Source organism: Littorina saxatilis, linkage group LG8 (assembly GCF_037325665.1).
Source record: "Littorina saxatilis isolate snail1 linkage group LG8, US_GU_Lsax_2.0, whole genome shotgun sequence".
Lineage (NCBI taxonomy): Eukaryota > Metazoa > Mollusca > Gastropoda > Littorinimorpha > Littorinidae > Littorina > Littorina saxatilis.
The window spans coordinates 16,672,102-16,694,055 of record NC_090252.1 but is presented as its reverse complement, the minus strand read 5'-3'; the positions used below and the strand labels follow the sequence as shown (position 1 = coordinate 16,694,055).

The 21,954-nt window shown below is 42.5% G+C and overlaps 1 pseudogene; it reads right to left on the bottom strand.

Annotated features, from left to right (window-relative positions):
• Positions 1-13,316: 13,316 nt before the first annotated feature.
• LOC138972914 (uncharacterized) lies at positions 13,317-15,723 on the bottom strand (annotated as a pseudogene).
• Positions 15,724-21,954: the final 6,231 nt, after the last annotated feature.

Sequence of the window (21,954 nt, the reverse complement as noted above, 5' to 3'; positions counted from 1 at the left end):
TAACTTTAAAAATCGCGCAAAGAGACTGGATTCACTATACATAGAGACAAGACACTCAACACATTTACAAATCGTCAGCGGACTTTCGTTTTCACACGTTTTTGTTGTTCATTTTCTCACCCTGTCCTTTACCACCAAAAAATAAATAAAAATGTTTGAGTTTGGAAAAAAAAAGTTTAGGGTCGGCGCCTAAATTTAGGGTCGGTCGGGTGACCAGAAACAGACAATTTGGTTTTTTTGGCCTAAACAATGTCTTATGGTAATAAAATGGTGTGCTTTTTTGTTCTTCTAGATGTTACGAGACTTTATTGGTTCTCAACCAACAGCAACAAGGTTTTTTCTCATCAAAAGCTCTGTGGGGTTGTCTTTTCCGCCGTCGTGGGAACTCAGTGACGTCACCTTGAGTGACCTTGGTTTGACGACTGACATCACTCTGGACATTCAGTGGGGAATACCTGGGCCTGAGTAAGTACTCGTGGATATTACAGGGATCGTGTTTAACGAGAATTACTGATTAAAATAGTAGTTAACCAAATTTTTAAAGACCAATCAGTATGGCATACCGATTACTGTGCAGCCTTACCGATTTAAAACAAAGTAGACTAATAAATTGTATATGTCTTCATCTAAGTTACAAACGCGCGTGCGTAAGTCAGTTTACCTTATGATTAAATAGACATTTTGGTCAACCGACTGCAAAATTCACTTCACTTTACAGAATTTTTGCACAGAAGTGCGGCAATCTCTGAGACCATACCGGTTGGGAAAAAAGCTAGCACGGTCCCTAGACATTAGCAGAAGATGATTTGCTTCATTGAACATCTAAAATAAAGCTTTTTTTAATTGAACCAGGGATCTTTCTATTTTGAGCACAACGCTGTACTGACTGAGCTATCCAGGCCCATACAGCATACATACTGTAATAAATTGTAAGACTTAATTCAGATGAATAAACTAGGCTTATTCTGACCCTCCTTGTTATACATGTATGTTTTTATCATTAGGCTCCCACCTGCTGAGATGGACACTGATGAAGTTGAACCGGCCGGTTCATCAACTGAAGTGCATGTAGCCTCAAATCTAGGGTTGGTGACTATCGTACGGGAGTGGAGGCTGCACATTATTCAAATTGAACAGGAAGAACTGATAACTGTGAGCAGAGATCCGTCTTTGTGTTTCAAAAAGGCAATGCAGCTGTTCCGAAGACCATCATTTCAGCCTTCCAAAACACTGAAGGTAATTTATATTCACTATTTTGGGAGTCAATCTTTTGAGGCAGCTCCGAGATGCTCTCTTCTCTTAGCAGGTCATCCAATCAAAGTTTCTGCGAGTACACAATCCCAGGAAATCCTTTTGTCACTGACATCCCACAACAAAAATTATATTTTGAAAACTTAATAAACCATGAAAACAAAACATAATTGCCTAATGAGTCAAAACAGACAGTGCTTAGAAAACCTGCATGAACTGAGCTTTTCACTTAGAAAATAATGGAAGTAAAAACTGGTTGGAAATTGTGTGTATTGGAATTATATTTATTTTTTTTAGTGTGACGAAGTTATGACATATTGTTAGAATAATACAAATATTTATAACGCGCACATAAATCTCGCCACAAGGCGCTAGGCGACTCAACTTGTTATTCATTTTTCAGGTGACTTTTCGAGGAGAAGAAGGAGAAGATGGAGGAGGACTCCTTCGAGATTTCTTTGAGTTGACCCTCAAATCCATGGCTGACTCCCACTACTTTGAAAGTGAGTCACATAGTACTTGCCTAGTACTTTCCTGTCCCCCTCCTATATATTGTCTGTTATTGTCTGTTCATTTTGCTCGTCTTGCTTCGTGTTCTTATGTGTTGGTGGTTTTGATAGTCGTGAAACCGTTAGTTCAAATATCATATTTATACCGTTTTATCCTGTTTTTGTGTTTCCATGAACATTGAAAGCCTATGTTTTTATGCTTGGCGGCTCTCAGTGTTTATGTTTTAGTGTTTATCTGGCTAGTATATGCCTATGTTTTGTTGGTGCTGCATCCGGTTTTAGTGTTTACATGAACAATGAACAATGAATCTTTATTGGTCCTTAGAGGAAATTTTTCTTTGCACAAAATGTTTCATTGGCTGGATTAAAATAATAATAATAATAAAAAAGTCATTCGTGCCTCACACAGTTCCACATATAACTCACGACCGCACTCACTCCACAGACAGCAATGTTCCATAGACATTAAGTTAAAATATCAGAGACAGTTGTAATCAATAATGTTAATACATGTGCAGTTGTTCTAAAAGTTATTCTAAAAAGGCTATAAGCATTCTGGACAATAATGATATGGTCGAACAATCACTAGCAATAGAACACCCACTAAAACGTTACATTTATAATTTATTAATACATAATCAAGCTTTAAATCCTCTCCCCCCCCCCCTCCCCCACAACACACTTACACATCACCAGCTGCAAGCTAACAATACCAACACTAAAATCAGCAAGTAAAAACTAACTAACTAACAATATTTTTATTGGTTACAACCTAAATACATATTGCTCCTGTGGTCCTCAGATATTTAGCTACCTTTTCATTCACCATCAACATATTATTATGGTTTCAGGCACAGCTGAAGGCCTCGAGGTTTCCAACGACAAAGTGGCAGTGGTCAATGGAACCTTCAGGGCGCTTGGGCGGCTAGTGGCTGCAGCCCTTCTGCAGGGAGGACCCGTCAGGCCTATGTTCAGCCATCAAATGGTTGGATATGGGGCTGAGGGTCCAAGAGCTGCCTCTGTGGAGGGCTTGCCCCCTCACATTCGCATGATTGTAGACAAGGTTTGTTTAGTTAGTTAGTTAGTTAGCTAGCTGTTGCTTTTTGGGTCCAGCGGACCATTTCAAATTAAAATCTAAATCTTTAAAAACAGGTTAACTTGTACGAACTAATAACACCTGTACCGGAAGTTACCGGTGCGTCCTGCTAGCGCTACGTGTCATTTGTGCTACGCATCGTTTGTGCTATTTTCTGTAGTGCTATCGACACAAATTGCCAAAAACAGTAGTGCTATCGGCACGTATTGCTATTGCCACAATTCACACATGCCATTATCACTACGTCTCAAAAGAACTACGTGTCGATATCACTATTTTTGAAAAACCAATGTACTGTAGCGCTACGTGTCGATAACGCTACGTGCATACGTGTCGATAGCACTATACTACATGTTCAAACGGCAGACTCTTCCCTTTGTGTGTGCGTGTGAGTGTGTATATATATATTGCCTGCATGCTCCCCTCCCCCTCTCTCTCCCCATCTGTCTTTCTGTCTTCTCTCGCTCTTTCTTTCTCGCTCGCTCTAGAGAGAGAGATAGACACACACACACACACACACACACACACACACACACACACACAGACACACACACGCTAACACATACACAGACATACATATACACACACAAACCAGAAGGAGTGAGAGCGCGAGAACAAATGAGAAAGGTAAAGTCGTCAGTAAGTAGTGGTATTGACACGTAGCGATAATGACACGTAGCGCTAAAAGATGTAGTGCTGTCGACACGTAGTAATAATGAACGAATGATAGCGACTCATAGACACATTATTTGTAGCACTAATCAACGTAGCGATAGCGGCACGTAGCACGATTTCAAATGACACGTAGGACAAATGACACGTTGCACAAATGACACGTAGCGCTACGATACACACCCGAAGTTACCCCGATGCAATATTGTAATGGATTGAGCTCTCTTATTCAAAAAACTAATATCCATGAAAGCAAATTGCCCTGGATGCAGTATCCTTTTAGTTGAAATTAATAGGCATGTTCGCTATTGAAACCCATTGACAGTGAGAAAAACATTGACAAAATCTATTTGTTTCAGATAAAGCAAGGTGATGATGATGATTCAGATGTGCAAGATTTCTTGGCAGCAGACAACATTGGGGTGCAGCTCAATGGCAACACCAGAGCAACAGTCATTGCAGCCATCTGTGCGTTTCATGGACCAAAGCACGCACAGTTTGACGAGTTCTGGCAAGGTGCGGAACTCCTAGGTCTCCGCACCTTGCTCCAGAAGCACAGAGGTAATTGTAATATACGTGTTATTGGTCGTCCACAGATTCACATACGTATATCAAAGACAAGACCGTTCAGTTTCATGTCTGCTATTTATTTCCGTCGTGCCGCACTACATCAATCTCTGACGTCATCTAAGCGTCTTTCTAGGCTAAACTATCAAATCGTCTTATTAGACTAATCTAGTACAAAGTCATGGATACGACATCCCTCCCCTTCTGGAAAATAAGCTCCCTTCTGCTTATTAAAATTATATTACATTTATTTTTGACTTTTAATTTCAGGTTAAAATAATATGCTATGGTAACCCTATACATTTACTTTACTTTAAAATTAACCCATGTACACTTTTCTCTTCTTTTTTTCTTGAACATTTTTCTCTTTAAACTGACAGCGACATACCATATGCATTGAACATGAAGCATGCCTAAAACCTTAAGACATGTGAACTTCAGCATGCACAACCACAACATTCACTGAACACAGATAAAGGAAATTATCTCAACATACATGATTCTAAATAATTCTATATTTTGTTTAGACTGTCTGCCTTGCACTAAAACAGGTGCTAAATCGTGACTGTTTTGGTTGTTCTTATAAAGGTTGAAAACATAATGATTGTATCTTGTCTTTTCAAAATGTTCATTCATGAACCACAGTAGTAGCATACCTTGCCAGGATTGAGAGCGTTTGAAATGTTTCTTCTATAACACTGTTGAACGTTAGAAGAGAGAAAAAATAAGAGAAACATAACCTTTCCTTCTAGGATACAAAAACCACACTCTGAACATAGCAAACGAATGACTGGATCTCGAATGCACAAACTAAAATTTAAACACATCATAAATTGAGAAAAAAAATAATAACTCTTGGAGACGATTGCGATACCCTTAAGCACTGGGCATGGCACACTTGTGACTTTGAAAACTTGCCAGACACGGGCACCAAGCTTTCACGAGTGAACATTACCTTCACTTTAACTTCACCACATAATCTTCTAGCTTCTTGGGCGCAGCCCTGATCCTGGTGGGCCTTGTTGGAATTTTGTCCGGAGGTTTTTCTTCTTCACCCAGAGGTTTTTCTTCTTCACCCAGAGTTTTGTCCGAAGGTTTTTCTTCTTCACCCAGAGTTTTGTCATCATCGCGTTCCTGGTATTTCTTTACGAACGAAGAATTGCGGCTGTACACAGCGCCGCTTGGGGTTTGGACGGTGACCTTGCTCCCTGCTTTCTCGATGACCTCATATGGCTCTGGATGTAACGGCGTGTCAGATTTCCCTGTAGCCTCCTGGCGTAACAACACAGTGTCGCCCAGATTGACGTCGCTTGCTTTGGCGTTCCTCTTGTCATCTGCATACATCTTTGAGAACCCTTTCTTTTCGGCGTCTCGATCCCGAACATCCTGGTCGCAGTCAGAGAAGAGTTTCAGCTGCGGCAGCTTTGTGCGAATTTGACGATTGAAGAGAAGCTCCGCTGGGCTGGATCCCGTTGACGGATGTGGAGTTGCTCGATACACAGCAATGTACTTCAGGACTTCATCTTGCCAGTGTTTCTTCTCTGCTTGAGCAATCTTCATCCTCTTCACCAGCGACTGATTTTGGCGTTCGACTTCTCCGTTTGCCTGCGGCCATCTTGGTGTTACTCTGATGTGCTCAGCACCAATGTCTCTCATATACTCTGCAAACGTCTCTGATATGAATTGTGGGCCATTGTCAGAGTGGATGGTTAGGGGTAAGCCATGTCTTGCGAAGATGATTTTCAGCGCGTCCACGGTCTTTTCCGATGTCGTGGACTTCATGATCGCCACTTCGTAGTATCGACTGTAGTAGTCGATCACGACCAATACAGAATGCCCCGAAGGTAGTGGTCCTAAGAAATCAATCGCGATGTCCTCCCAAGGCCCCGACGGTAACTTGCTGCTTCTCACCGGCTCTGGTGGATTGGGTCGGCTGACCAGTTGACATCCGTGACATGATTTGCAGTATTTCTCGGCTGCTTTCTCCATTCCGGGCCACCACACCTTCGTACGTAGATTCTGTTTGGTCCCAACGATACCCAAATGACCCTCATGAGCTAAGGCTAGGATTCTCGGCCTCAACTTCTTTGGGACGATGATGCGGGATCCCCTCAGCACAAGGTTCCCTGCAGTGCACAGCTCAGGACTCACTGCGACATACAGCTTGTCACAGTTTTCCCAGCGTCCGGTCTCTAAACACTGTCTCACCGCCTGCAGTTCGTCGTCTTCACTCGCTGCCTGGTCGATCTCCTTGGCTGTCACAGCGTTCGGTGTGGCGCTTGAGGCGATGAAGTGAACGTGGGCCTCCGCTTCCTCGGCGAGGACGGAGGGCGACGTTGTGGAAGACTGCAGGAGCCTGGAGAGGGAGTCCGCGATATTCTCCTTCCCCGGGATGTAGATGACGTTGTATGTGTAGACCCACCGTTCAATGCGAGCGCTTGGCTTCGAACGGGGTCCGTAGATGATCTGCAGAGGTTTATGATCTGTGAGGAGGTCGAAGGACAGCCCGTAGATGTAAGGGTGAAACTTCTCACATGCCCAGACGATGGCAAGCGCCTCCTTCTCCGTCTGGGAGTACCTCCTCTCGACGTCGGTCAGACATCGACTGGCGTAGCTGATGACTCGGGGACCACCGGTCTGTTTCTGCACCAAAATGCCGGCAACCCCAAATGGCGATGCGTCGGTGATGACCTGTGCCTTTGGGTCGTAGTACCCGAGAGTGTGTGCACTGGCCAGAGCGTCCTTCAACGATTCGAAAGCTGCTTGTTGTTCTGGGCCAAACACAAACGGCTGGTTCTTCCGCGTCAAGTTCCGTAGCGGCTCGGTCAGAGTCGCGAAGTTGGGAATGAAACGTGCACAGAAGTTTACGAGACCTAAGAAGCTTCTGACCTCGCTGACGGTTTCCGGTTCTCGTGCGTTTCTCACCGCCTCGACCTTGGCGATGGCAGGGTTGATGCCCTTTGACGTCAGTCGATGTCCCATGAAATCTATCTCAGATTTTCTCAGTTTGCACTTATCAACGTTCAGCGTCAGACCTGCATCTTGTAACCGTTGTAGCGCTTGACGAAGTCTCTCGTCGTGTTGTTTCGCGTCGGGCGCGTGTATGATAATGTCGTCCGAGAGGTTCGCGACACCCGGAATGCCTTGTACCACCCGCTGAATTTTGTGTTGGTAGATTTCAGAGGCAGCGTTGATACCCATCACCAAGCGTTTGTACCGGTACAGACCGCAGTGCGTCACAAACGTGGTAATGTCTCTGGAATCAGGGTGTAACTCACACTGGTGGTACCCCAATTTTAAGTCCAACTTTGAAAACACTCGGCTCTCAGCCATGTCCTGTAGAAGCTCATCGACGGTGGGGATTGGATGACGCTCGCGCATGACAGCTTCATTTACGCGACGCATGTCTACTGTCAGGCGAATGTCATTGTTCGGTTTAGGCACGATCACAATCGGGCTCACCCATGGAGTGGGTTTCTCGACGGCCTCGATGATGTCCTTGTCGACCAATTCGCGAATGTTCGCTTCTACCTTCTCTCTGAGACCGAACGGTGTTCGTCGCACTGGCTGAGCGACGGGTTTGACGTTCGGGTCCACTTCCAACTTTACTTGGCTGTCTTTCAGCTTTCCAAACCCTTTGAAGAGTGGTCCGAATTCCTTGACGATTTCTTCTTTGATATTATCCCTTTCACTGGTTACAGCTGACACACTCTGTACGTCCAGTCCGATTTTCAGAACTCTCAGAGTTGTTGCTGTGTCCCTACTTAGAAACGCTTCAACTTTTTCTCTGATGACGATGAATTCTGCTGTAGTCTGGTTTGCACCTGCCTGGTATCTCAGCTGTGAAACTGCCAATAGTGTGAAGAGGTGATTTTCATGTCAAAGTGAACATTTTTTTCTCACACTTTCTTGTGGTACACTTGATCTTCTTCTCCTTCATCTTCGTCCACAGTTTCTCATCAATGATGTTGGTATCACTACCAGAGTCGATAATGACGTCCGTTTGTACACCACCAATTGTCACGCTTATCAGATTGTTCTTCTGCTTACTTGACGTCATGAACACGTATTTCTGTTCATCACCGTCTCACTCTGTGTCACTTTCACTGGTGTCAGTTTCCGCCTCTAACTGTCGCACTCTTGAATTGTTGCGGAATCTTGTCTTTCGCTTGTTGTGAGGTCTGCTGTCTCTCTTTCCATCGCCACCCTCTTTCTTTTTGGATCTACATTTTGTGGCGTAGTGGTCAGCACCGTTACAGTTGTGACAAGTTTTCCCTCTTGCTGGGCACTGGGGACTTTTGCCATAGTGGTCATGTGATCCACACCTGTAACATTCACCTTTCTGTTGAGCTTTGTGTGTATTTCCACGATCTTGCACAGCATGCACCTGTGACGCTTCTTGCTTCATTTGTGCAATCTGCTGTGATACCGTCTCTTGCAAAGCAGCCTCAGTGAGAATTTGAGCGATTGTCAAGGTTTCTCCCTTCTCCAACAACTTTCTCCTGAGTTTATCAGACGTGTAGTGTTCATTAACTTGGTCTCTGATCTGAATGTCATTGTCGGTAAATTCACACCCTACAGTAGCCTCCCTGAGTCTAATCACGTATTTGCTTATTGACTCGTCCTTTCCCTGGTGTATTTGCCGGAATTTGTGACGTAGGAAGATCGGATTGGTTTTTGTTTTGAAGTGTTTGTTGAGAGCATCAACTGCTTTTTTGTACTCTTTAGCAGTACTGGCCTCGGGAAGTTGTTTGAAAATTGTTTTTACCTCCCTGCCTGCCGTGTATAGTAGTAATGCACGGCGCTGTTGTTTTGTGGAATCTTCTGTCATGTCAAACAGTCCAATGGAGTCGGCGTAGGCTTCGAATTCTTCGATCCACGTGGTCCATTTCAGTGACACTTGTTGAGCATCTCCTGTCGCCTCAAAGGCATTTGGAGCCTGTACGCCATGATTTACACTCGTCGCCATTGTAATATACGTGTTATTGGTCGTCCACAGATTCACATACGTATATCAAAGACAAGACCGTTCAGTTTCATGTCTGCTATTTATTTCCGTCGTGCCGCACTACATCAATCCCTGACGTCATCCAAGCGTCTTTTTTAGGCTAAACTATCAAATCGTCTTATTAGACTAATCTAGTACAAAGTCATGGATACGACAGTAATCATGGTGCTACTACATTGGAGATGAATTTATATGATGTGTCATGGCATTTTAGACCATAAAACTAAGGCAATACACTATCAGAATCAGTCACAATGGAAAATTGCTCTCTCTCCAGGCTTTTAGGCTGGTCCGGGGGCCGCGATAGCACTGAGGATAGGCTGGTCTATTGTTAGTTCCTGGGGGCCGCGATAGCATCGAGGGAAGTTTTGCACCCTTCAGGGTCCACCTTGTTTTATTTCAAATTGATTTGTTTATTTATTGTTTGAATTTCAGAGCAGTTGGAGGGCGTCCTGTGCTCCAAGTGTGGAATCAGCTGCGACCCGTCAGCGCAGCAGCTCATATCATTGCTGCTTGTGCATGATGACGGGGAGAAGGGGAGCAATGCCCGACGCCTTTCTGACAAAGCCATTGATCAATTCGAATATTTCATTCGAAATTGTGAAGGTTAGTTAGGAATGTTACCATAAACAAACATTTTTCGGTAGGCTTTATTGGCTCCCATGGGGTCGCCTTCACGCGGCGGGAGTGTTTCCACAGAGCTACCCCACCCCTTTACTTCTCTTCTTTTGTCTTATTTCTGCCTTACCAGTCCTTTCACCTATATTTCCTTCCAAGAAAGCTCTCCCTACTATTCCCTGCAGTTTTCCAATTCTTTTCTTGTCTTATTTCTACCTGACTGGATCCATCACCTTTATTTCACTTACCAAAAGTCTTCTTTTCCACATCCTTATTTCTCTGCACCCCCGCATGTCGTAAGAGGCGACTAACGGATTCTGTTTCTCCTTTTACCCTTGTTAAGTGGTTCTTGTATAGAATATAGTCAATGTTTGTAAAGATTTTAGTCAAGCAGTATGTAAGAAATGTTTAGTCCTTTGTACTGGAAACTTGCATTCTCCCAGTGAGGTCATATATTGTACTACGTTGCAAGCCCCTGGAGCAATTTTTTGATTAGTGCTTTTGTGAATAAGAAACACTTAACAAGTGGCTCTATCCCATCTCCCCCCTTTCCCCTATCCCATCTCCCCCCTTTCCCTCGTCGCGATATAACCTTCGTGGTTGAAAACGACGTTAAACACCAAATAAAGAAATAAAGAAAGGCTTTATTGTTTATTGCTTTGTGTAAATCTACTTTTATTTCCAAGTGTAATAATGTGTATTCTTTTGTTTTTCCTTTAGATCAACTTGTCGAGGGTCCAGAAGGAGCAGAACAGTTGACGGTTGGCAGTGTTCTCCACTTTTTGACGGGAACGTCGACAATTCCTCCTGGGGGATTTTCCTCTTCTATCCACGTGTATTTTTCCAATGAGAAATACCCAGTTGTGTCAACGTGTGTGCCACAAATTGTGGTGCCCACAGGGCACACAGATGTGGAATTTCAAAACATTCTTCGCGAGAGTGTGATTGGGGCTGCTGGGTATGGTCGAACGTGAGTAAGTAAGGTTGCATGTGTGAGTAGGTCTGTGGAAGGATAAATAGTGTAAAAGTGAAAGCATAGTATGTTACAGTCCATGACATAACAAAAGTCTGAGACCGTTTCTTTATCCTCTGTAAACGTCATGTGTCTCAGATTACCTCCCTTCACAGCCTCATTTACCCATTAGGCGTCATAGCCCTCAAAATTTTTCTCAGATTTTATTTTAGCCCCGAATGCTGGGTAGGGAATTTCCTTTTTATGATGTCTTATGTCGCGCGTGCGAAATTCATTGTCTCAGTAAAAATGGCATCTCGAAGTTCTTTGCCACAGCGGATTCAAATGGCATCTTCAACACAAGGCCAATCTTTTCAGTGGCTATTTAGGCAGTGAGAACTGCTTGGTAAAATGAGAACTGTTAAAAAGAAAACGCTTCAGACTTGTTTTTCTTCTCAGCTGCACTCGTCACCGTCTTGTGATTTGTACAGGCGAGTTAGGGTTTCACTTCCAAATATGTAAAAGATCTGCGAATGATTCCAAGCATTTTGTTCGCTTTAGAAATAATGTTATTGATATGCTTATCAAAATTCAAATCTGTAACGAAAGTAACACCCAGATCTTTTTCCACACTGTCATAGTCAATCGTTACTCTGCCATTGTCTGTCGTCATAAAGTACCTGTAGTCATGTTTAGGATTTTTCTTACTCATAATTATGGAAACCTTGCATTTTAAAGCAAATTTTAAAGGAAGTTGTATATGTAGTATTAGTTGTAGTAGTATAATAAGTAGTAGTAGTATAGGTGGTATTAGTAGTAGTTTTATTAGTGTTTATGTTAGCATCTCCCCCCCCCCCCCCCCGTTGTCACCCCCCCTGCCCCTATTAGAGGGGACGGATGTATGGATGTGTGAGTGTATGGGACGGGGAAGAATGAATATATGTCCATAGGCTTTTATTTCTTTTAAGCTCCCACGACATGCTCACAGTAGACACCCTCCACCTTGTGGCATGTTACCCGGCAACGGGTTTTCCACAGTACTAAGAAGAACAATTGTATTGTGTATTCCTGATTGCACGTTTTACAAAAAGAATTGGTGCTGTATAGATAATGTTAAAGACTTGTTTTCAATATGTTGATCGGTGAATGACCTAATATTTTAATGTCGTCCTCGCCATGAAACGCTACAGTGAGCTGTGAGTAGTACAACTGTATTTTGGATAGGATTTGTTTTTCCTTGGCAGGGTCAGAGAAAAGCACAAATCATTGGAAAACTGTATTAGCATCTTTTTCTATTTCCAATATTCACATGAGCAGCTTCACAATCAATGAATCATTCAAACTAATGTATCAAGGCTTTGTGTAATTTTTAATGATCATGGAAGCTTTCCATCAGATATTTTTAGTTCAACTAATTGACAGCGGAATGAACAAGAATGCAAGTATAATTATGGGAAGTCACAAGTTGATATATGCCAATAGGGCATGTCTACATATCAATACGCCAACTTTGATTCATTACACGTGAAATATTCATTCAATATTGATCTATATTTACTATAAAACAATAGTTTTGTCAAATTAATACTCTTATCTTTTTAAGTTGTGACTAGATATAGTGTATGACAAAAGAAACGCAACTTTTCTTCACGTTATATGCACGTTCTGGTGTGTGTGGCGGGGCCCATGGGGTCCGAACACCCCTCACGTGCTGTGCTGTCTGTCCGGAAGCTGTGTTCTAGTGAGCTAGTCTTTTTACAACTTCTATAGTCTGTTTCAAACGTAGCTTTTTGGAGTTTGTGTGAAAACGAAAAGTCGCGTTTCTTTTGTGAAAGGCTGTACTTGTACGATGAGAACTATTTTGTTTGGCTACACCCAAACTGACACTTTGAAATTCTCTCGTTCAACGTGTTTCTCTTTTTTGAACTATTCTGTCTTATTACCGCATACAAGCACATTTCGACAAGGGAAGATGATTAGTTTTATACATTTTGAAAATGTTGGGTGTAATATTAAATACACATTGACTGACCCAGTCAGAGAGAAAAGCACAAGAGTGCCATTTGTACGAGCTGAGTATCGAAATGGACGCCATCTCTGCAAGAAAAATGTGTAGATGCAAGATTTGTTTTATGTGTGCGTTACAATGTATATTAAATTGAAAGAAACAATGGTGGGTTTTGGGTTTTTTTGTGTGTCCTTTTTAGACATTGTTTTTTTTTCTTCACCGCCTTGTTCTTTTGACTTTTTGTTGTCTATATTTTGTCTTTATTTCCTTTGGTTTTCTTTTAGTTTTACTCTCTTCACACATCTCGGGCATAAGATTACAGAAAATAAAAAGTGACAAAAATTTTCGCTCTCATTGTTGAGGCCCAAAATTGCACCAATTACGTTTCAATGCAGCATAACAATTAACATTTTTACCAACATTCTACTGAAAATTAATTGAAAACAATGTGTCTGCAGATTTGTGTTAATCTCAAGATTGACCCCTGGAGCTAAAGTTTCAACGACCAATTTAAATTTCTGCAGACACATTGTTTGAAGAATCTCGTGCCCATACGCTCATTTTCTCTCATCTCGCACGCTCTCTCTCCAGTCTCATTTTGACACAGTACAAAGTAAACATGTTTTTATTGTGGAAGTAAATTACTGTTACATTAATCTGAGTATTCAAATAAAACACTGCAAACTTGAGCCAGACAGTAGAACACCCATTCATGCATGCTCATCATATCCATCAACCAGTGTGTTCACTTTCACAAGAAAATGAAATTAATAATAAATTATCTTCCTTGCTCATTTTTTTTTTCATTCTGCTTTCAACACCCACTCATGAATCAGACACAAAAATGGATGATGCAAATTACATTAGCATGTTAGGACACTATTTTTGTGCTAACAGTTTGGGCACAAACTGATAATCAAAAAAATATTAATTAAATAGAACATTTAAGAGCTGCTATAGTATGATACTATATGCATCAAATTAGTAAGTGAAGACATTTTCATTATGATTAGCGACCCTGATGATGATGGAGACAGCGATGCAGACGATGATGAATGTAAGATGAGTAGTGGCGAAGTCGGTAACAAAAATGCTGCATGATGACAACGAAAATGCTGACGAAGTGAGTGACTGCGATGATGACAGCGTTCGCAGGCAGAGGAGTACACCAGACATGAATGGAGACACAAACTAACACTCTTAGTTCTTGACACACAGCTAAAGTCACTTTGACCCTCAACAGCCTTCACAGCGACTGATTTACGCTATGTTGATGCCAACACACCGTGCTGTTACAGTGTTAGAAAAACTGGTAAGATTTGGCGTTGAAAATGTGCAATGACAGTCCTTTTAATCCAACAAAGAAATGACCTTTCGAAAAACGGTCTGCCCATACAAAACATCATCTTTGCGTTCCAAAGGATCAATCTCTTCACGCACACGCTGGACCACAGCAACTGACACAGGACAAGAATGATCCTGTGTGGTATCCTCAGCACCCCCCTCTGTCGGCACTTCAACAGCCAACACTTCATCATCGCCACTTGTCTCAGCATTTTCACCACTCAACACATCATCTTCTCCTTCAAACAGTTCACGAATGGCAACACTCGAGCTGTTTGCAACCCTGAGCACCCCAGTCACAAAAAGATTTGAGGGTGACTTGCCATGTTCAGTGGAGAGACCATGGTGGTTCAACTGTTGCTGAAATGCTGCTAATGACGCATTCAATCTGGGCAAGAACACAAATTTGAAAGCCCACAAGCATCGTGCATCCAAAATGTTCAGATCACCATTCATTTCCATCAGAAGAAACATGTCTTTGTACATATTAGTGACATTCTTCCACACGTCAACCCACAACCGTTCAATCCGTTGGTTGTGACAAGATTTGCCACGAAGCACAGGATTAACCACGTCTGCTCTCTTCATTGCCATGTACTGCGCCATCTGAACATTTTCTACCCCTAGATCTATTCTTAATCTAGTTGGAAGGCCAAAATGGCTCTCAGCAACTTTAAATTGTTCCAAAACTGTTGCCGCCTTGTTGTTGTCAGACGCAGCCAAAAAAAAACAGTTCTGGAGAACCCGTCAATTCCCCCATGAATGACGATAGACCATCTGAAACAAACAACAAATAATAATAATAATAATAATGTGAAGATTTATAAGGCGCCAATGCTCAAGGCGCGCGACAAAATACATACATACACATAAGACGAAGCAAACAAGACTAACTTATCCAGACATTCAACGAACAATCATAACGTACAATGCAAGTCAAACATAAACATTCAGACTCTAATACATGTACACTAAACCAAAGCGATTCGCAAGGAATCCACAATCAAAGGCAAACGTGGGGGGGGGGGGGTAGGGTAAGATGACTACAACTAACCTAGTAGTAGATGAAGAACCTAATCAAAAGAAGGAATCCGCGACTATCCAGGAGTGTATTTCCATGATTTTTTTTTTATGTGAAAAAGTTACAGAGATAAGTTGCCATAGGCACAGACTTTTGTCCAGGAGTATACCATATACTATAAGTGAAATCGCCATTCTCAATAACTTGGAAGGAAAAAATACTGCTTTTTAGACATCTTTTTAACCCTGTGACCTTGACCTTGAATCATGGCCAAGTCACTATGTAGTTTTTTTTAGGCCTGTCACTATACACCATCATGCCACATTTGGTGTTGATAGGCATATTTATTAGTGGCCGAGAAAAATCAACGCTAAATATATTTACGGACGCCGGACGACACGGGTGAGTAAAAAAATCACATAATGATGAACACAAGAACCACCACCTCTTTTTTCACTAGACTCACAAACGTACCTGATCAGTTTATGGTTTCCATCCACGTGCCACAGAGCGTTGGGGTGTTCAACTCGGTATGTTCGCCGTACGATATTGTGCCTCAGCAGAGCCCTCAAGGCAACTCCCTCTGGGTCCACCCTGCGGCAGGCATCACGCACCATTTCCCTGCTACAGTGCAGCTCCATCTGTCGTAGGCGAACCATGATGCTGTTTGCGCCAATGTGTCTGTTTGCCGTCAGTGTCTGCACAGCTTCGTCAATCTCTTCTCGAGAACTATAACGTCTGTGTCTTCTTCTTCTTCTTCTTGGCGTTCGCAGAGGTTACACAATCAGTCCAGCACTGGTGATAAATGTTGTCGTTTTCTCCAACTCCTGTCGACTGCCGTATAGTTTGGTCTGCAAGGGAGTTGGTGACGGCCACACTTCTTTTCGTTCCTCATCTAGTAAGGGACATCGCTGTAAGATGTGTTCCGCTGTTTGGTCCTCTTGACCGCAGGCACAGGTTGGTGATGGCGCCAGCTTGAACTTTCGGTTCATGTGAGCATTGAGCCTGTTGTGGCCAGTACGCAGCCTGATGAGGTTGACTTGCTGCTCTCTGGACATTGTGTGGTAGTCATCTCTGTTTGTCCTTGGCCTCATCAATGCCTTGATGATTGTTTTCTGCTCACTAAAGCTGACACTGTTTTCAGGTTGGTCTTCCACGGCTCCTTCTTTTGCCAGCTCATCTGCCCTTTCATTTCCTGGTATCCCACAGTGTGCTGGTATCCACTGGAGGACAACTCTTCTGGTTTGTCTGACCATCTGTAATGCTTTGGCCAGCTGTGGGAGTTTGTCGTTCTCTAGGGCCTGAAGGACTGAAAGGGCGTCCGAGAGGAAGACAACTTGGTAGCAAGGGTCTGCGGAGTCCTGAACGAAGGAGGCGGCCTGCATGAGAGCTTCTGCTTCTGCTTTATAGTTTGTGCAGTGTTTGCCAGTGGCAACGCTGGATGTAGCTGTATGTCCCCCAGGGAACTGGATGAGAATGCCTGCACCTCCATTGAGCACGGCGTTAGTTGCTGATCCATCGGTGTATACATGGACCCACGCCTCTTTTGGGTACTGTTCGTCGATCAGGGCTAAGGTGAGTGCCTGTCGAGCTGTGTCATTCTGATCTTCTCCTGAGGTAACATGTGGAACACTGGTGCAGATCTGGATGCCTGGTTTCTCTGTTGCCTTGGGGGTTTCCTCTTCTTCTTGAGTCAGAGGTAGAGTGTTCTGTGGAAGGACTTCCCTGTACTGTCGAGAAAGTCTCTTGCTCTCGTGTACAAAACTGCTCCGTTTAAGCCGGTTCTTGGTGAGGTTGCTCAGTCTGTGCTTCATGGGGTGGTCGGGTAGGCACTTGAGCTTCTCGGCCTGTACCATAGTCTTGGCTTCTCTTCTCTGACAGAGGGGTTGGATGGTGGTAAGCTTCTCCATTTCCTTGATGGGCGTGGATTTCATTGCACCGGTGATGAGTCGGAGGGCCTGGTTTTGCACACGGTCAAGGGTCTGCAGGTTTGTCTTGGCTGAGGTTGACCACGCTGTGGAGCCGTACTCGAGGTGGGGTCTGATTGTTCCCTGGTATACTGTCTTCAGTATCTTCTCGTTCGCTCCCCAGGTGGTACCTGCCAGCTTCCTGAGTATGGCTAGCTTGCGCCGGGCCTTCGTCTCTGCCTGTGCAATGTGTGGTTTCCAGGTCTGCCGTCTATCAAAGGTGACACCAAGGTACGTTGCTTCTTCTGATCAGTTTATGGTTTCCATCCACGTGCCACAGAGCGTTGGGGTGTTCAACTCGGTATGTTCGCCGTACGATATTGTGCCTCAGCAGAGCCCTCAAGGCAACTCCCTCTGGGTCCACCCTGCGGCAGGCATCACGCACCATTTCCCTGCTACAGTGCAGCTCCATCTGTCGTAGGCGAACCATGATGCTGTTTGCGCCAATGTGTCTGTTTGCCGTCAGTGTCTGCACAGCTTCGTCAATCTCTTCTCGAGAACTATAACGTCTGTGTAAGACAATACCCAACTTCCTGAAATGAAAACAAAAAATAGCCATACGTTATTTTCAATGAAACAGAGCACATGAAGACAGGATACTTTTTAGACATTATTATATGCAGATGAAATTATGACAAATACCCTGAACCACATTACATGTATATCAATTTAGGGGTAAAAACAAAATGATTTAGCATCGACAATAAGGATAAAGACTGCTTGCGCTAAACCTCAATGTTCTGAAAAATAACGGGTTTTCCCACACAATATTTCATTATTTACTTAAAACTGATATATCTTTTATGAGGATACAAAACTGCCTGCATCAGTCATCAGTGCATGCAAGTTTTCATGAAAATTGGCAAATAATTGGAAAATACTGTAGCGGCTTTTAACGCCTTAGAGCCTCAGGATCACTCCTTAAATTTCAGAGAAGGCGTGAACTTCACGCCTTAAAATTCCCATCTGGGCTTGAAAACACGCCTTAACAAGAAGGGCAAAGCCCATACGACTCACATGCTTGACCTTAACCTCTGTATGACCTTGACCTTCATGTGACCTTCATGTGACCTTCAAGGTCAAATGGATGAACATGATAATGACACACTCAGAACATGTTTTTACATTTTCCCTTACCAAAATACTTGTGACCTAAGGTCAAGGTCATCCAAGGCCACATAATGCAAGACTTACATCAATACAGCACAATAGTGCTTAGTAGCACTTTCTACCAAAAGACATGGTCACTTTAAGAAGTTTACTGACCTGTTTTGGTCTTATTTCAGAGGGGTCAAGTAACCTTGACCTTGATGATATGTAAACAAATGTTGCTCATTAAAAAAGTATAACATATGCCCCACATAATTATACAATTTGAAAGAGTTATCTTCCATAGTTCAGGATCAAGGTCACTTCAAAGTATGTATAATATCCAACTTTGAGCGACTACTGTGACCTTGACTTTGAACCAAGGTCAACCAAATAGGTATCAAATGAAAGGGCTTAGTTAGGCCTATATACCATATATAGGTTAGGTCACCATTCTCAAACACTTGGCAGAAAATTGGAAAAATGTGAAAAATGACTTTTTTAGACAACATTTATGGACTCTGTGACCTTGACCTTGAAGCAAGGTCAAGTCAATATGTATCTTTTTTTAGGCCTTGTCACCATACACCATCATGCAACATTTGGTGTTGATTTTTTTTTCTTTTTTTTTTCTTTCTTATGCAGCGATGTCCTGAAATGTTTAATGTGGCTACTAAGAAATTTAAGGGAAGCCAACTTCCTGTTTTGCCTCAAGATAATGCCCAAGGATTGTTAATCGACAAAGAGTTCCGATGAGTTTTCATTATTTTAAATTATCAGCGTAGGTGGAAGATGGTTCCTAAAGTTTGTATGTAAAGGGAAAGCCAGGATCAATTCACAGGGACACGAATAGCTTCTGTACAATCACAGAAATGTATCTCCAACGACAGAGTGATGGAAAAAAATACAAGGAAGGTCAAATTTGCAGGTTTTAATTGCCAATCATGGTGTGCTTTGTGCATGGTTTTCTGATGACTTTATAGCTTCGGATTTAAAACAGACGTTTTCTTCCGCACCGTGCTTTTATTTCAAAGTACTACATACTTGTACGGGTCACTCCGTTTGATCGCGAAAGTGAAAGTGCGTGACAAGGTGTGTATCGGGCGGAATAGGGTGATTCAGGGAACGCAAAAGGCACTTCCTCCGGGTTAAAATTGTCACTTTCAATTGATATATATTCTTTATCAAGATACAAAACTGTACCTGCATACAACTTTTCATGAAAATTGGCTAATAAATTAAAAACAAAAACAAGTTTTTTTAGCGGCCAAATATAGTTATCAAACTGTGGTTTGAATTAAATTCCTAGATGGGACAGATATATTCATGTATAATATGGGATTATGGTTTATTGCTTAAGGACTAGGTGACTGCACTAAAAGAAAGCCCCAAACTTATGCACACATGTCAAAAATCTTACTTTGCATGGCGCGATACCGTCCGCTGATGAACCCCAAGGCACCTTGCTATGTCCGTAAGATCCATATCACAATTCAGCAAGAACTCCAGGTTCTTTTTCGTTATGTCGAATGCTGGACGGCCACAGTGACCAGTCCTTGTTGTTCCAATTTCGAACTGTTTGGCACTTGTATCTGTAAAACATCATAAACCAAACGCTCAGCCAACGATCAAGTCTAGACGTTAAGCAAAATATTAAATGAATGAATGAATGTATAAATGTTGCTTGTATTAATTTACTTATTGTATTTTTGTTTGTTAGCCATGCCCCAAAATTTCAGAAACATTTCCCGAAAAGACTCAGAGGGAGGGAAAGGATTATGGAGGCTGCCAATCTCACCCAATCAAAGGTCACAAAATCATACCTTCTGTGACGTCAAATATCTCCTTGTGAACTCCCTCCAGCTTTGACAGCAAGCGTTCACATTCAGATTTTGTGATGAGGCCATTTCCTGCTGCCCCCGACTTGCTGACAAGCTTTGCAAGTTCAGCTAGTCTGAAAAACAAATCAAACTTAAAATCCCATTCCTCATGAACAGGGTAATATTCATATACTCCTTTTTATTTATATTACAATATTTATAATGCGCTTATCTTAGACATATATCGGTTCATTTGACATCACATGGGGCTCGAAAATCCCATATCCTTCGGGTGACTGACCCAGTGTTCAATTGATCAGTGTGTGACCGAATTTTGAACTTGAAGCAGTAACATCCGCTGTGCTGTCTAAAACCATGCCAGTTTTGAACTCACCCAGTCACGGCTGACCACAGGCCAGTCGACTGACTTGTGCAGTAAACAGCACGCACTCCTATCCATACAATAATTGGGAGTCCTACAGATAATAACACACAGGGTCAGGTCGGGTAGCTCAGTCAATCACCTCCCCTCCCACATCCATCACTGTCAAACCTCCTCCTTCAAATAGTCCCTAAAAAAACCCACATAATCAAGTCTGCCTACCTGTGATGCACTCGCCCTGCCTCATTCTCGGTGTGTGTGTGCGGTTGATGTTTTAGTGCTTACATCAATATGTGTACATACTACATGTATGTTGATGTTTTCGTGCTTACATACATATGTACAAGCACTGAAGTAATCCATGACAACACATGTAATTACATGTATGCTGCACACTTTACTTCTACATGTTAGCTTATATTACAACACATTTATATACAGTACTCAAATTATAAATCTTTTGCACTGAATGTATAAATTTACTCAATACTCTGATACTGTGCCAGTAGCACAGACATAGTGTGTCACAACACATTACCCAATATTACAACACAACTCACAAGACGAACAACACAGAGAAATGAGACAGAGTAACAGAATTCCCTCACAGACACTGCAGCGCAACAAAACAGAAACAGAACGTGCCAAAGTAATCACTGAAGCTGATTGTGGGCAGGAACTGAGGAAGGGAAAGACAAGACAAGAAACTTCCAACCAAAGCAATCGACGACGCCATTTTGCTGCTAGGCAAGCCACAATGAGACGCCGATTTTGATTGGGCCGCGAGTCCGTTCTGTTTACTTCGGGGATCAATCAAAATAGTTCGACAGCAGACGAAAATTGTTCTGCTTGACCACAGAGTAAATTTAGTGTAGTATACTAGTATCAGTGTTTTAGATCACATACATATGGAGGTATTATACCTCTTGGCCTCCAAAATCACATAAATGAGTGTCTGATCACGTATTGACTTTTCTTAGAAGAGGTCTGAAAACGTAAAGAAATTTATCAGTGGAGGTACGGTCATGGAGGTTATCGCAACTTGCGCAACGTACCTAATTATACGTACGTTCCGCATTTTTTGAAGTTGTCTGTTCGAAGCAAACTTGCATACAAATTAATGAAGCACTAGTCTAACTTGTCACGAATCAGGTTGTACCCTTTAGAAAATCAAGCTGGAGGTATGAATACCCTCACATTTTTTAGGATCTAAAACACTGTAGTATACTCTATGGCTTGACAAAACTGCGAAGTCAGTTCAGTTCCACAAAGCTTTGAAGAATGACAGCAATCATATAAAAGAACCTTGGATTTTCTTAATCTGTAATTACTGTAATTCAGTATTACCATCGTATGATCGTTGCGTAACGGTCACGGTGACTCTGAGCACCATGTCTTGTCATTCCATTATTTATTGCCCACAATCAGCAGCAGTGATTACTTTGGCGCTTGCCGATTATGATTATGATAAGATAAGCGCATTACAAATAGGCCTACTGTTATTATTATTAGCATTAGGCTACTAGGATTCGTAGGAACCCGAGACTGATGCAGCCTGTTCCGTGAGCTTGTACGCTTTATAAATTTAGGTCAAACAAGCTCACTTTCTTTCACTACGTCTATAATAGGCTGATATGATTCATGACTTCC